The sequence below is a fragment of the Aethalodelphis obliquidens genome, unplaced genomic scaffold (assembly GCF_003676395.1).
Source record: "Aethalodelphis obliquidens isolate GAN/ISIS:26980383/991018 unplaced genomic scaffold, ASM367639v1 scaffold91, whole genome shotgun sequence".
Classification (NCBI taxonomy): domain Eukaryota; kingdom Metazoa; phylum Chordata; class Mammalia; order Artiodactyla; family Delphinidae; genus Aethalodelphis; species Aethalodelphis obliquidens.
Window position 1 is genome coordinate 6,749,339 of NW_020838035.1, and position 16,510 is coordinate 6,765,848.

Genomic DNA, 16,510 nt, shown 5'->3' on the forward strand with positions numbered 1-16,510 from the left:
TAGTGAAAACTCAAGGACACCTGCACGGAAATCTCAACTTCTGCATCTTCCTACGTTTCCACCTTGCCTTCCAGTCATCGTGGTTGTCTTTCCCACACCTAATTTCACAGCGTCTGTTAAAATGATTCCCACTCACCCTGTCCATAGAGCATCAACTTCATTTTAGCAAAAAACCAGAAACAAGGCTCTGTGTGCACTCATACTTCATGTGAAATATCTCAGTGAAGGGTGTCATTGCAGCCGCAGGGACAGCTGAGCAAACTTGGACTGGCTTTGGGAGCAGGTGTATCCGGAGGTGGGGGAAGAAGGGCGGGGGGGCGGTTCTGAGCGCTGCTTTCCAGCTGTGCACGTCCATCCCTGCGTCTCGGGCATCCCGCCCTGAGTTGCTTCTGTAGAGGAAGTAGCAGGCACAGGTAAGCGTGTGTCAGTTCCCTGGGCCTCCTGGTGTCACTTTCCTGAGCTGTGCACACGTAAGTTTGTGCCTGGCTGGCGACAGCAGACAGCAGGCTCAGCCACTGGGAGCGGCAGACTCCTTTACGAGAACCTTTTGCCCTTTATCTTTTAACTGTTAGACCTTCCAGCAAAGAGTGAAGCCTAGTAATTATGTATGTGTCGGACTAGCCTGGTTGTCAGTCTTATGTACTGCTGGTATTAAACTCTTGTATGTAGGTGACACGGGGATGCACCAGCATCTACTCATAACCGTATGAATTTAGAGGGATGTGATTCCACACGGCTTATGCGCACACACTCCATGGTTGTCATTAATGCTTGTTATAAAAGCCCTGTAAGACCTGAAAACGGCACGTGGGTCGTCAGGAGGAAAATGCCATCTTCACTGGAGTTTGGGTGTTAAGTACATCGTGTTGTATCTGAACTTCAGTTCGTATGCTCTTCCGTGTCCTAGGCTGCTTATTAAGCATCTTCGTGGCGTCTGGCACAAAGCTTAGCTTTGCGGATGGCGCGTGAGCTGGACACGCTCTGAGCTCAGTCATGTGGATGCAGAGGCCGTGCCCTGCTGGGGCTTGCCTGCTGCTTGAAGACAGGCAGTAAATGGGAACTGGTCAGCGAGATGCCTTGAGAGTAGCACACGCGGTGAAGAATGAGCAGGGAGATGTGGCCAAGGGGCTTGGGGTGGAAGCGCTTCCACACTGGAGTTAAGAAATGGAGACTGATGAGTTGAAGTCTCAAGGATGTAGCTGGGAAGAGCCCGGAGAAAAGAGTTCCAGAAGGAGGGAACAGCACATGCAAAGGGCAGGCAGCGGGACGGAGCTCTAGAAACTCGAGGGACGTAAAGGAGGCCAGGCCAGCATGATGGAGGCAAGCGACTGACCAGGAGATGAGGTGAGAGCTGTGTGCAGGGGACCCCCAGACAGTTCCTTACAGGATGTGATGGTAATGGTGATGTGTTTGGACTGGGAACCCTCCAGCGGCTTCCCTCTGCACTAACTGGTGGCTGCTGGTGGGGGAGGGATTGAAGTGGCTCCAGGTGGGTTCCAGGCATAAGGCAGCCCCCCTCCCCCCTCCTTCCCCCTTCCTCTCTCCCTCCCCCCTCCTTCCCCCTTCCTCTCTCCCTCCCCCTCCCTCCCCCTTCCTCCCTCCCCTCCCTCCCCCTTCCCCCCTCCCTCCCTTCCTTCCTTCCTGCCCTCCCTCCTTCCTCCCTCCCTCCCCCTTCCTTCCTTCCTTCCTCCCTCCCTTCCTCCCTCCCTCCCCCTCCCTCCCTCCCTCCACCCTTCCTTCCTTCCTTCCTTCCGCTGGGTCTTAGTTGCGGTTCCCTGGCTCCTTTGTTGCAGCAGGTGGGCTCCTTAGTTGTGGCATGCATATGGGATCTAGTTCCCTAACCAGGGATCAAACCTGGGCCCCCTGCATTGGGAGCACAGAGTCTTACCCGCTGCGTCACCAAGGAAGTCCCAGTCTCATTTTCCACTAGCATAGCTCAGCGGACCTGGGAAGGAAAGCACAGACTTGGGACACTCTTCAGCGGGGAGCGCCAGTAGACACGCAGACGGCCTAGCTGGAGGAGTGTGGGTCTGGCACGTGACCCTGAGTAGGAGGCAGGTGTCATTTATTCGCACGGCGGGCTGGAGGAGAGACAAGTTGGTGTGGGTGGCGGGTGGGTGAAGGGTTCCGCTGTGGACATGCCGTGTGCGAGATGCTGGTGGGACCTCGCAGTGGATCCATCAGGCAGGCTGGTCCAGAGATGCGTGTGCAGCTGGGAAGGCCAGGACCCTGAGACATGTATTTGGGGTTTGAAGCCAGGGGCTGGGTGAGTTCACGGGGAACGTGGATGGCAGTGCAGTCCTGTCCAGAGGGGCTCGACTTGCAGTCAGACAGAAAGCAAGGCAAGGGTCAGAAAGATGCCTTTGGAGACTTCCGTGGCAGTCCAGTGGCTTGGACTCTGCTCTCACTGCTGGGGCCCCAGGTTCAGTCCCTGGTGGGGAAACTAAGATCCTGCAAGCCAAGAGGCACAGCCAGGAAAAAAAAAAGATTCCTTCTGGAAACTTACGGTGGCTAAAAGGTTTCCAAAGTCATGCGATAATCCCTTGTATTTTCATAGAGGTTTACAAAGTAAGCTTGTAGGAGATCAGAATCTAGTGAACCTGCCGTCAGGAGACCTCTTGACAGAAGGTACATCAATATCATCTTACTCTTCTTAACTCTTTTCTTTCTGATGAGGGAAACGGCGTCCACTAAGAATTACGCTTAAATTTCCCTTTTTTCCCTCACCTTGCAGCTTTCGTCTTAGGTGGGAAGAAGTGATTCAGCCTCTAGATTAAGTAGATCTGAATACCTGCTACTTTTCTTGGGCTTCTGGAGTTTCTGCTCCAATCACAGGTACGGTCCTGATCATCATATAACGGCAAAATGTGTTCATGTTTTTGAATGACTTTTACGATTAGCCTGGATTTAGCAATAACATTGATCCCATTTCCCAGCCACGAAGATCAATACAAATTTAATTAACCAAAACATGTCATTCTGCCACTGGGAAGCTAAATTCTCCAAGGACAGAGGCTGCTTAAGGATTTCTGGGTTTGACTGACATTCAGATATTCCAGAAACTACCAAGATCCTGCGACTGTTTCTAGGGAGTGCCTCTGCTTCCCTGGGAAGTATCTCAGAATGTCACCTGTGAGTTTGAAGATCACTGAGGACAACTTCTTTTCACAGTTGGAGAGTTTGACTCTGGGTTATGGAAAGAAAGCAGACATTTATTCTTGACTTGCTTCAGAGTAAATTGTTATAGACATTTCGATCTAAGTTTGTCTGTAGCCAACAGCAGGGTCTTTGGAAGAAATACATTTGCATTGAAGGTTCATTTTCTTTGAGATCTTTTTTATTATGGTAAAACATATGTAACATAAAATTTACCGTTTTTTAACCACTTTTAAGTACACAGTGTACTGTTCGGTGGCATTAAGTGCATTCACCATCCACCTCCAGAACTTTTTCATCTTCCCAAATTAAAACTCTCAGTAATAACTCTCCTCTCCTCTCCATTCCCCCCCCCCCCCCCAGCTTTCTGTCTCCATTTCTGACTACTCTAGGTACTTCATGTAAGGGGGACCCTGGGTTACTTGTCCTTTTGTGTCTCACTTATTTAACTTAGCATAATGTCTTCAAGGTTCATCCGCATTGTAGCATGTGTCAGAATTTCATTTTTTTTGTAAGCTAAATAATATTCCGCTGTACGTATAGACGACATTTTGTTTATCCATTCGTCCATCGGTGGATATCTGGGTTGTTTCCATCTTTTGGCGATCGTGAATAATGTTACTAAGAACATTGGGCTGCAAACATCTGTCCAAGTTCCTTCTTTCAGTTCTTTTGGTTTTATACCTAGAAATGGAATTGCTGGATCATCTGATAATTGTATGCTGAATGTTTTGAGAAACCATCCTGTTTTCCTGGAGGTTCATTTTTAAGTAATCTTGGTAAGGTATGACAGCAATGGAATCTAACCGTGCTTCATCTTATCTCACACAAGAGTTAGCAAACTAGAGCCTGTGGGCCAAATTTAACCCATTACCTACTTTTGTACAGTCAACAAGCTAAGGATGGTTTTTACAGTTTTAAGTGGTCCAAGAAATCAAACCAAGAAGAGCGACAAGTCGTGATGCATGAAAGTTCTGTTAACTTTCTTGCACGTAATGAAAGTTTCCTCGGAGCACAGCTGTACCCATTGACGTCTGTGTTGTCTTTGTTGCTCACTGCAGTGGTGGAATTGCGTGGTTGTAACTCTATATGGCCCATGGAGTGAAAACTGTTTACTGCCTGACCCTTTAAGAACAGGTCTGCCAACCTCGAATCGAACAGGTTAACATGACAGCAAGTCAGATGAGCACAGTTACACCTGTTGAATGCTCTGCTCGCGTACGGGGGCTTTTCCAGGGGTCTTGGTGGGTCATCAAGCCGTCTCCCTAATGTATCACACCGTTCTAAACCTCATTTGTGTCACCGTTTCACAGTTAAGCATCAGTCCTTGGGGAGACTTACTTCGGTCGGAGATGCAGGGGTAAAACCCCAACCAAGGTCGAAACTCGCCCACTTCAGGTGCATGTGCTTTTCTGTTCCCAGTGCCAGAGTTCGCCTCCCTGTCCTTGTAAGGGACTGTCTCTTCCCACTGAAAAAGAAGTAAATCTCTGTATAATGGAGGATCCAAACTGAGAAAGATTTCTCAAAATTCACACACTTTTCTCATATACTTTTTTGGGAACAAGGTTTGTGCCCTACTAAAAGGCACTGTCTTCTATTTTTAATCTGTGATATTTCTGTAAAACCATGTAAATGTCATCCTTAGAACGGAAGGGCATTTTCAGCATTTTTTTGCAAAGTGCTTTTCTGTGCAGTTAGGGCTGTGTGTGACTTGTGAAGATTTCTCTTCACACAACCGGAAATCTGACACAGCACTGGTTCCCTCTGTTAACAATGACATCTTCCAAGTACCATTTTAGGGTAACACTTTGTTCGGTTTAATTTGTTGTCAGAAATATCATCCCCAGAGCTTCTTAGTTTACACAAGTACCTATATACTTATGCATTTAACATATTTTCTTTAATTCATGAAAGCGATCTTAAGGCCTGAGAGAAATTTGAACAGCTCAAAGGAAATCAGGCTAAGCTTAAACTAGGAAATTCACTTAAATTCTAGTTTTCCTTTATATTTGTTTTTTATAGGAAATGGGGCATTTGCATTTTTGGAACTGTTTGAAATTATATTTGCATGAAGAAGCCTGTTGCCGCCTAGGCTGGTAAAATGGTATCAATAAAATAGAGAAAGGCAGGCAGATAAAATCATTTGGTTACGTGTAGCGTGAAGATAACCGCTAGTCAAGAATTGTAGCATCTACACTCAGTCTAATCTCATTTGTTTTCTCATGTGATCCTGTTCTTTCTTTCTTAGACACGCTTGCTCACTTAAGAATTCCGTTGTTTGAAAACCAAGTAATTTGTTTCCATTTAAGAAAAACTAGGGGGCTTCCCTGGTGGCGCAGTGGTTGCGAGTCCGCCTGCCGATGCAGGGGACGCGGGTTCGTGCCCCAGTCCGGGAGGATCCCACATGCCGCGGAGCGGCTGGGCCCGTGAGCCATGGCCGCTGAGCCTGCGCGTCCGGAGCCTGTGCTCCGCGACGGGAGAGGCCACAGCAGTGAGGGGCCCGCGTACCGCAAAAAAAAAAAAAAAAAGAAAGAAAAACTAGGGATAAATGTGATTATGTTCCAGTTGAAACGAAAGCATTATTCTCTTACAATTTTGTGTGACTGTTTCAGTCCCTTTAAGGGAATTCTCACGTGCATTCCTTTGTGGAAGTGGCTGAGGAAAATGTGTGTAGATTTATCTTGGCTTTTTATTTTTATTTATGTTTTAATTGTGGTAAAATACACATAAGAGTCATCTTGGTTTTTATTTTTTCTTTAAAAATCACAGAGAACATAGAACAAAAGGAACACAGCAGAATTCCAATGCCCAGTGTGCAGCTGTTCCCATGCTGTGATTATAATTGTAACTGTCGTTCTGCACAAGCCTACACGTCTGGCTTTGTGTGTATTTGAACATGTGAGTTTGTGCAGTGTAACTGTAGAGCACTGTGCTCCTTTCATGGCACAGAAAAGTTACGTTACTCACCAGGAGACACACTGGAGTGCTTCATGGCACCAGGAGGGCTTCGTCACGACACAGGCGGGCTTTACTTAACTGATAGCCCTCTGCGAGGGATTCTGGGGTTGAGCCAAGGTCACTCCGGGACCACACTGCTGCTCAGAGAGTCTGCCAGCCTGCATTGTAAGGGATGTATTGTAAGGGAGCCACTACCCTTTGCAAGTGCCGAGTGTAAATTTCTGAGAAACAAAGCCACACTGAAATCCAGAGAAGAGAAAGCCGGCTTAGACCGGGCGTGAATGCAGCATGATCGAGATGGGTAAACAAGACATAGGCAAGAGTTTGGCCTTCGAGGCAGATATAAGCTGTTAGAAGAGGGACCGGTGTTCTATTTTTTTTATTTTTAAGAGTCCCTCAGAAGTACCATCTAAAGATAGGCCGAGTGGTGCAGTGGAGGGACGACGGGATTTAGGGTCAGACAACCTGGCGTGACCTCCAGGTTCCGACCCCCCTGGTGGTCGGCTGTCCAAGTCTGTGAGAGATCGGAGCATGGTGACGAATTCAGTGGTGGGCAATGCATCCATGTCGCCCTGAAGCATGACACACATCCTGTGTTGCTTTGTCCCACACGTGCACATTTGGGCATACGTATTCCTGATCAGGCACGGTGAGATTCTCTATATTTTATGTGATTCCGGCGTCCCAAGCCCACACTATAAAAGCCAGTGGGGGACCTTCACGCCCTTAGGAATCTGGGAACTCTGATGCCAGTCAGGAGAGGTAGTTGACTCACAGAAAGGCTCATGTGTTCTTTTTTCTATCTCAAGGCTCAGTCTCCCTTTTAAACTAGGAAAACTCAAGTCTTTTTTCGACAGAGGCAGTGCCAGACCCCGCACTGGCTTTTGCTTCCGGGAGGTATGTTACCTTTCAGTGCCCCACGTCATCCATTTCCAGAGGTCAGTGGTACCTGCTCCGTCGCTGGGCTTATGCCAGAGTGCTTCATCACGACAAACGCGGGCTTTACTTAACTGATAGGTTTCTTGGTCCTGCTTCGCGCGAATTGTCTGAAGTGTTGCTTTCCCCAGAGAATTTCATACTAGAACTGCCTCGTGCAGCCACCGCACGTGAGAGTAAACTTACGCTGATGTGGTTCAGCCACATGAGACCGAGGAAGAAGCAGACATAAAACTCTTCAGCCATCGTGTCCGAGAGACCCAGCCTGCGTGTCCTTCCAGCCCCCGTCTTTGGAGGACTGACGGAAGGGCACCCACACGAGTTTATTCTAGTTAGCAGTGTCACGTAGCAGGAAAGGGCAGTGAGGAATGAGAATTCTAAAAAGGTGGGCAACATTCATTTTAGGAATTGGAAAATACTCACGTTCAGTAGCCATTGTCGCATGAAATCAGGCCTTGTGTGAGAATGCACGTTGTACGAATTTAGCTATGATTTTGCAGTCATTTATCTTAATGATAATTGCTGCTTACGATTTCACAAGTTTCCAGTACCAGCGATAGAACAGGGAAGCATTAACATCTTGAAGGCAGATCAGTCAACAGAGTTAAGAATTTTAATGGGAATTAGGGTATGTAGAAATTGCCTAGGTTTTATCCCTAAAGCACTGACATTCCGTTTCTGCTGTGTCATTAGCTCAGCTGACTGCACACTCTGCTGGTTTCTCGGTCAGAGGAATGACCTACTTGGTCACACTCCTCATCTATAAATAAATGGCCTCTATAAATAAGATATTCACTGTAGATCTAAGACTCCGTGAGTCTGGGTTTGACGTAATGGGACAGATGCGCACGTGAACAAAACGTAAAGCCCCACGGTGGCTCACTCCTGTCCGGCTACTATGTCCTAGACATAGAGAGTAACTGTGAGAAAGTCTGGTGTCAGTCAGGTGAAAAAAATAGAGTGTCCTAGAAAATCCAAAAATGAATTCAACTTAGTTGCTTGTCGGTACAGTGCAAATGACTGAATACATTTCAGACCAGCTCGGAAGTGTTAAAGATTAACCAAATGGGAAAGGGTTAGAATTATGCGTAATGGGTGCTTTGTGTACGTGCAGGTTGATCGTTCAAAGTGTCTAGAAGACTTCTCTCAATGAAGTGTGTTATTGGTTGCAAATTCCGAGGTACTTCCATTGTGCAGAAATAACTGAGTACCGGACTTCCCTGGCGGCTCAGTGGTTAAGAATCTACCTGCCAGTGCAGGGGACACGGGTTTGAGCCCTAGTCCGGGAAGATCCCACGTGCCGTGGAGCAGCTAAGCCCGTGCGCCACAACTACTGAGCCTGCGTTCTAGAGCCCGTGAGCCAAAACTACCGAGCCCGCGTGCCACAACTACTGAGCCCACACGCCTAGAGCCTGTGCTCCGCAACAAGAGAAACCACCGCAATGAGAAGCCCGCGCACACCGCAGCAAACACCCAAAGCAGCCCAGAATTAAAAATAAATTAATTAATAAATTTTTAAAAACCTGACTGCCTACCTTCTATCTAAATTACTGTGAATTGTGAATTGCTGTGCTGTGAAATGAGGAGAGCCCCCAAACTGAAGCTAGAACTGGGGGTTCAAATCCTAACCACTTATGATCTGTGAAGCCCGGTTCTGTTCACTTGAACTTTCTGGATCTTGGCCTCTTTAGCCACAAAGTGGGAATAACGAAAGGGCTGCTGTGATGGTTAAGTTGTATAATGGACCTAAGGGACTTCATGAAATGTACACTTCCTTTGCGGACTGGCGGGCAAGGAGTGGTTTTATGTAGGCAGGTAGTAAGCCGCCTTGCTGTTCAAGGATGTTAGTGATGAAAACAACTGGTATGTGCCACTCACGACTAAATTCAAAGATTATAGTCAGCAAAATATATTTGTGTTATAAGTAAGAACAGGTGTGTGCAGAAACTTGTAGAAGACTGGAAGAAGCTCGTGAGAAGCTGTCTCTGCGTGGTGAGAGTGGGAAGACTTGGGGAGAGAAAACTTTTAACATTTTATCCTCATGTCAGGATTTCTCAACCTCAGCACTAGTGACACGTGGGGCCCGATAATCCTTTCTCATGGGGGGGACGTCTTGTGCATTGTATGAGGTTCGCAGCATCCCTGACCTCTACCCATTCCGTGCCAGGGCCCTTCCCCCCAAGTTGTGACGAGGAATGTCTCCGGACATTGCCCGATGACCTTTGGGGGACAAAATTGCCTGCGGTTGAGAATCACTTAAAATCTCTCCCCTGAACATGTATTACTTATGTAATTCTAATGGCATTTTTAAAAAATAAAATTTACCCAAAGGAGTTGAAAACTTACTTCCGTGCAAAAACCTGCACACAGATGTTTATAGCAGCTTTTATCCATCATTGCCAGAACTTGGATGTCCTTTTGTAGGTGAATGGGTAAATGAACTGTTGCATCTAGACCGTGGAATTATTATTCAGCGCTAAAAAGAAATGAGCTCAAGCCAGGAAAAGACACGGAGGAGCCTGAAATGCACATCACTGAGTGAGAGAAGCCAACCTGAAAAGACTACATGCGGTATGATTCCAACTCTGTGACCTTCTGGAAAAGGCCAAACTACAGAGACAGCGAAAAGATGAGCGGTTGCCAGGGTTTAGGGGATGGGGAGAGATGAGTAGGCGGAACACAGAGGATTTTTAAGGCAGGGAAACTGTGCTTTATGATACTACAGTGGTGGCCACATGTCATTCATTATAAATTTGTCAAAACCCATAGAGGGTACAACACCAAGAGTGAACCCTAATGTAAACTATGGGCTTCGGGTGAGGATGGTGTGTCTGTACAGGTTCATCGGCTGTAGCAGATGTACCCTCTGGAGGGGGGTGTGGACAGTGGGGGAGGCTGTGCATGTGGGGGGGCAGGGGGCGTATGGGAACTCTCTGTGCCTTCCCCTCCATTTTGCCGTGAACCTAAAACTCCTCTAAAAACTAAACCTATTAAAAATAATTTTTAAAAAGGAAAAAAATTAAAGATGTCATCTCCGTAGTGATGAGATTATTCTGTTCAGGTTCACGCTTCTGTGATCCATAAAATAAAAGAATTGGGAAGTTTTCGCGAGACTTTGCACTTGGGTTCTGAAAGCACCATCTTAACGCAGCACGGCATTTGCACGAGTGTCCTGAGGGCTCCCCGTGGCAGCTGTGTGTGTGTCCCAGGAACCAGGGACCTGGACTGAAGTGCACCCCACGCTCCTGCTGCCGCCTCCACTGTGGTCCTTACCAGGAACGAGGCACAGACCTGCTTCACTTCTGGAATAAAGCGCTTCTGTGGTGTGTTCATGTCTCAAGTCACCCTTAATGATATTTTACGGTTGTCTGTTTTAATTTAGTAATGAGTTGTGAGTGCACACCTTAATACAATGAACATGATTTTGCCCCAGGGCAGGGGTCGGCAGACTCCTGCCTGTAGGCCAACCCCACCTTCCACCTATTTTTGTAAAGTTTTATTGAAACACGCCCACGCCCATTACCTACTGTCTGTGGCTGCTTGTGAGCTGGGGCACAGTTGAGTACTTGTAACAGGATGGCTGCCGAGTCCAAGATACCTGCTCTTTGGCCCTTTGCAGAAAAAGTGTGCTCACCCCTGCTTTACACTTCTGGAACTTTACCTTCTTGTGTTGTCATATCTCGACGTGTCTCCCAATTTTTAAATTCAATTTCAGGAAAGGGGAGGATAACCAATAGAGTAACCTAACTAGACAAATAATAGAGGCCGCCAAGTACATCCCATCTGGAGTATTCTGGGGCGTTCTGTGTGTTTTTCTGCACACCGTGTGTACTAGCATGCATTTATTGAAATGCCTGCCGTGTGGGCTTTTTGATCAAAGATACAAAACACCATCGTTTTCTTTTATTAAAAAAAAGAAGTGTTTGCAGCATTCATGAGCAGGGCACTTGAAAGAACAGGGCAGTTGTATGCGGAATTTTGTACCGGGTGCTGCTGGAGCCATTGTTTTAAGAAGGTTTCTCAAGAAACAGACTCCGAGACTGAGGTGGAGTGGGAAGTTAGCTGGGGTTACAGATCTACTGCAGGGGCATGGGAGCAGGATGGGGCTGGGCATGGAGCTGCCATGCCACCTGGAAAGCCCTTTTTGCCCCATCCCTCCAAGTACCACCCCCTATCCAAGCACTTCTCTCTCTTTTTATTTTTTTGGCCGCGTCATGTGGCATGTGGGATCGAGTTCCCCGACCAGGGATCGAACCCATACACCCTACACTGGCAGCGTGGAGTCTTAACCACTGGACCACCAAGGACGTCCCTCCAAGCACTTGTCTCAGCTCCAGTGTGACTGACTTCAAGAACAGAGGCTGTGACTTCTCAAAATTCTGTTCCTAAACCCCCAAGGGTGTCTTAAGTGGGCAGGCGGATGCACCCTCGGTGTGGCAATGCTCAGACTTCCTAAGCAGCCTGGTGGTCTGGTCACTCTGCCATCTGCTCCCAGCAGAGCAGGGTCACTGGGTTGTGTCGTGTTCACGTATGGATCCCTCACGAAAGGCAGGTGCTCTCCTCCAGGTCCAGGAATCGCTCTGTTTCGCTTCCTGTTCTGTGTCGTCTTCACCTGCATAGCGCCCTCCCCAACCTCACTAAGCAGGGAAGAAATACAAGAAATCACAGAAGATGAGAATGATAAGTGGAACATAATAGGAATACATATCAATACTGTATAGTAAATGTATATAATGTATCAACATGTGTCAAATATACATACACGTATTCAGAGACAATATGTACTTATGCAAAGTGGGTTTGTTACAGAGTTGAGTGTGGCTTTTTTATCTAGTCTCACACTCAGCCTTTTAATCGGAAAGGTTGTACCATTTACCACCAACTTTTTGTTTTCTGCTTGTGTCGTGCGTTCTGGGGGTTTTTTTCCCCTCCGTTCCTCCACTTTTGCCTAAACTGAGAATTTTGTATGATTTTACTTCACTGTTAGCTTGTTAGCTACACGTCTTTGTTTTGTTTTTGCAGCGTTGCGCTAACGTTTGCAGTATGCGTCTTATCACAGTCTGCATTTGAATGATACTTTACCACCTCATGTATAAGAAGCTTACCGCAGTCTGTTTCTGTTTGCCTTCTATACCTGTTTCTTTGTGCTTCTGTTGCCATACATCTTTCATATATGTTTCAAATGCTACAATACATAGTTATTTTGCATTAAGCATTTATATGTAAAAGAAACTTCAAAATGAGAAGAAAATACTTTTATATTCACCCCAATAGTTACCATTTCTGTCACCGTTCCTTTGCATAAATCCAGATTTCCATCTGAGATAATTCTTCTTAAAGAACTTGCATTAATATTTCCTGTGGTGCAGATCTCCTAGCAGTGAATTCTGTCTGCATTTGTTGTTTGGAAAATTCTTCACTTTCATGTTTTGAAAGATGTTTCATCTGAGTGTAGAATTTTAGACTGACATATTCTTTCAGCCCTTGGAAGGTTTTGTTCCGTTGTCCAGAATAATGCAAGCCAGAAGACAACAAGTTTGTGGGATTTGTTTATCTTTTTCCTCTGGATGTAAATTTTTTTTCCCCTCTGGCTGCTTTGAAGAGTTTCTTTTGTTGCTGACTTTCAGGAAATTGTGCTTTTCTTGGGGTTTTCTCTGGTGTTTATCCTGCGTGGGATTTGTTTAGCTTCTCGGATCTATTTTACCTTTTTCAAACCTAGAATTTTCCAACAGATTTGATCTTGAAATCTTTGCTCTAAATATCACGTTGTCATCTTTAAGAGCTACTGTTTTAGAAATGAGCGCTAAAATGAACACAGTCTACTTTGGGAAACGAAGATAAACATGTGTTTATAGTCTTTGCGTGATTGTAAGTTTCTGTTGCCTCTTTGGACCACAGAGAGTTGGGTTCCCCGGAAAGTTCTCAGACCCCCGCCCTGGTCGCGTGCAGAGTGTGTCCACATCATTGGCTTGTGAATGAGGTTTTTCATCAGTCACTGTCTGGGTAACTGCCAGCTTTACGGGCGTGCTGCAATAGGAACCCTTTCCCCGTCTCAAATATAGGTCAGAAACTTTACCAAAACCTTTCTCACGTTTCATACAGTGATGATCTGTTGACACATTAATGCGCAGGAAAGGAGAGTTGTTGGCACAGCCAAGATTGCCATCTGCAGGTAACAGTACTGAAATGTTACTTACAGATAACACTCAAACTCTACATTTTTTTTAGGCATTGGACAACAAACATTACCATTTAACTATGGAGACTTTTTTAAAATAGTATTTTCAGGGCTACTGATTTTTTTTTTAATTTTTATTTTATTTATTTATTTTTGGCTGTGTTGGGTCTTCATCGCCGCGCGAGGGCTTTTCTCCAGCTGCGGCGAGCGGGGGCTACTCTTCGTTGCGGCGCGCGGGCTTCTTGTTGTGGAGCACAGGCTCTAGGCGCGTGGGCTTCAGTAGTATGGCACGCGGGCTCAGTAGTTGCGGCGCACGGGCTTAGTTGCTCTGCGGCATGTGGGATCTTCCCGGACCAGGGCTCGAACCCGTGTTCCCTGCATTGGCAGGCAGATTCTTAACCACCGCGCCACCAGGGAAGCCCGACCATGCAGGCTTTTTCAAAGGAAGATCTTTTAGGATGTTACTTGGTTTTAATTTATAGCTTTCTGTTGTTTTTATGGTGTATATGCTTATTCTTAAAGAATATTAAAGGTTAGCCCTTTGGAATTTATGCACAAAATTAATATTTATCATTAAGAAAAAAATCAAAGCATTTTTTCTGTGTCAGAACTTTAACAGAGAAGGGATCCCTTTAGTGTTGTCTCTTCGAGTTTACACATAAAAAGAGAAGGGTACACTCTTACCATAGTGGCAAAAAAATAAATAATCCACCTAAATAAAAGGTATTCCAAAAATAGATTTTTTTAAAAAGATGAGATGATAAGAAGTGAGATGTTTAATGCACTGTGACCTTTCACCTCACAGTACCCATTTTCCTAGTTCAGTGAGTGAAAAGAGAAATGAGGATGATGGCCTGATTTTAATTCCCAATGTATAAAGCCTCATCTAGAAGTGTCCTACTTCTTGACACTATTATGATATTAAAAGTAACATTTATTTTTGTAAGTCATTACCAACTTGGCACACTTGGATTCATTTCCGTCAAGTACTGTCATCTTTAGATTTCAAGCTTCCAAAGTCTAAAGAAACGCACGTTGGTTTTATATTCTCTTGGAGAACCTACAGTCTTCCAACGGCAGAACCTCCCTTTATTGGACTGTCTAGCAACTGATGTATTCAAAGTCAATCAGAAAGTTGTCTTTAAAATTTCAGCATATTTCTGAAAAGTCGGAAATTTGGGAGAGTTGGGCAAACCATCGCATATTGTACATGGAGTGTCATTATCTAGGTGGATACCTGGGTACATGGAGGAGCCAGATGAGGAAGGTGGTTCACAAAATTGCTGCTGCCTACAGCTCAGAGCCATGAGAAAATCGTAACAGGAGAGAGATAATTTAGTGTATGTGAACCCCTGGTATGACACTGTTAGTGGTGGTTCCTGGATATATCATTGAAAACACATTGTGAGATTCTGGTAGGAAGGATTCTTTCATTGTTTATTAAAAGGATTACATAACTTAAAGCACTTAGAACAGAGCCAGGCAGATAATAGATGCAATTATGTGTAAACTTTTTTTTTTTTTTTTTGGCGGTATGTGGGCCTCTCACTGTTGTGGCCTCTCCCGTTGCGGAGCACAGGCTCCGGACGCGCAGGCCCAGTGGCCATGGCTCACGGGCCCAGCCGCTCCTCAGCATGTGGGATCTTCCCGGATCGGGGCACAAACCCGTGTCCCCTGCATCGGCAGGCGGACTCTCAACCACTGCGCCACCAGGGAAGCCCTGTGTAAACTATTTGTATTGGTTTTTTTTTCTTTTCCACTATAGTTTATTACAAGACATTGAACATAGTTCCCTGTACTTTATAGAAGGACTTTGTTGTTTATCTGTTTTATATATAGTAATGTGTATTTGCTAATCGCAAAGTCCTAATTTATCTTCCCCTGAACCCTGCGCCTGCCAAATCCCCTTTGGTAACCGTAAGTTTGTCTTCTACATCTCTGAGTCTGTTTCTGTTTTGTAAATAAGTTCATTTGTATCATAGTTTAGATTCCACATATAAGTGGTATATGATTTTTGTCTTCCTCTGTCTGACTTACTTTACTTTGTATGATAATCTCTAGGTCCATCCATGTTGTTGTAAATAGCATTATTTCATTCGTTTTTATGTCTGAGTAATATTCCATTGTGTGTGTGTGTGTGTGTGTGTATGTGTGTGTGTGTGTGTACAACATCTTCTTGATCCATTCATCTGTTGATGGACACTTAGGTTGCTTCCATGTCTTGGCTATTGTAAATAGTGCTGCTATGAACATTGGGTTGCATTTATGTTTTTGAATTAGCATTTCCTGCAGATATATGCCCAGGAGTAGGATTGCTGGATCATGTGGTAACTGTATTTTTAGTTTTTTAAGGAATCTTCGTATGTTTTCCATAGTGGCCATACCAATTTACATTCCCACCAACAGTGTAGGGGCGGGGGGGTTCCCTTTTCTCCACACCCTTGCCAGCATTCATTATTTGTAGACATTTTAATGGTGGCCATCCTGATCTGTGTGAGGTGATACCTCATTATAGTTTTGATTTGAATTTGTCTAATAATTAGCAGTGTTGAGCATCTTTTCACGTGCTTTATTGGCCATATGTATGTCTTATTTGGAGAAATGTCTCTTTAGGTCTTCCGCCCATTTTTTGTTGGAGTTGTGGTTTTTTTTATTGAGTTGTATGAGCTGTTTGTATATTTTGGAAATTAAGCCCTTGCCAGTCTCATCATTTGCAGATATTTTCTCCCAGCCCATAGGTTGTCTTTTTGTTTTGTTTATGGTTTCCTTTGCTGTGCAAAAGCTTGTAAGTTTGAGTAGGTCCTATTTGTTTATTTTGGTTTTATTTCTGTTGCCTTGGGAGACTGACCTAAGGCAACACTGGTATGATTTATGTTAGAGAATTTTTTGCCTATGCTCTCTTTTAGGAGTTTTATGGTATCATGTCTTATGTTTATAAGCCTTTAAGGCATTTTGAGTTTATTTTTGTATATGGTGTGATGGTATGTTCTAACTTCCTTGATTTACATGTGTCTGTCCAGCTTTCCCAGCACTACTTGCTGAAGAGACTGTCTTATCTCCATTGTATATTCTTGCCACTTTTGTCGAAGATTAATTGACCGTAGCTGTGTGGGTTTATTTCTGGGCTCTCAGTTCTGTTCTATTGATCTGTATGTCTGTTTTTGTATCAATACCACACTGTTTTGATTACTGTAGCTTTGTAGTAGTATTGCCTAAAGGCTGGGAGGGTTCTGCCTTCTCCTTTGTTTTTGTTTTTCCTCAGGATTGCTTTGGCAATTCTCC

At 45.1% G+C, this 16,510-nt stretch overlaps 1 protein-coding gene across 6 annotated transcripts in view; it reads left to right on the top strand.

The window, feature by feature from the left end:
- Nucleotides 1–16,510, top strand: part of TBL1X (transducin beta like 1 X-linked) — a 227,338-nt gene that overhangs the window by 134,030 nt on the left and 76,798 nt on the right. The window contains exon 1 of one of the 6 annotated variants that reach the window (XM_027095549.1): nucleotides 2,735–2,835. The exons of the other annotated variants lie outside the window; for them this stretch is intronic. The gene's annotated coding sequence lies outside the window, so the exon portion shown is untranslated. Of the gene's footprint in view, nucleotides 1–2,734; nucleotides 2,836–16,510 lie in introns of those variants that run through there. 6 annotated transcript variants of the gene reach the window in all.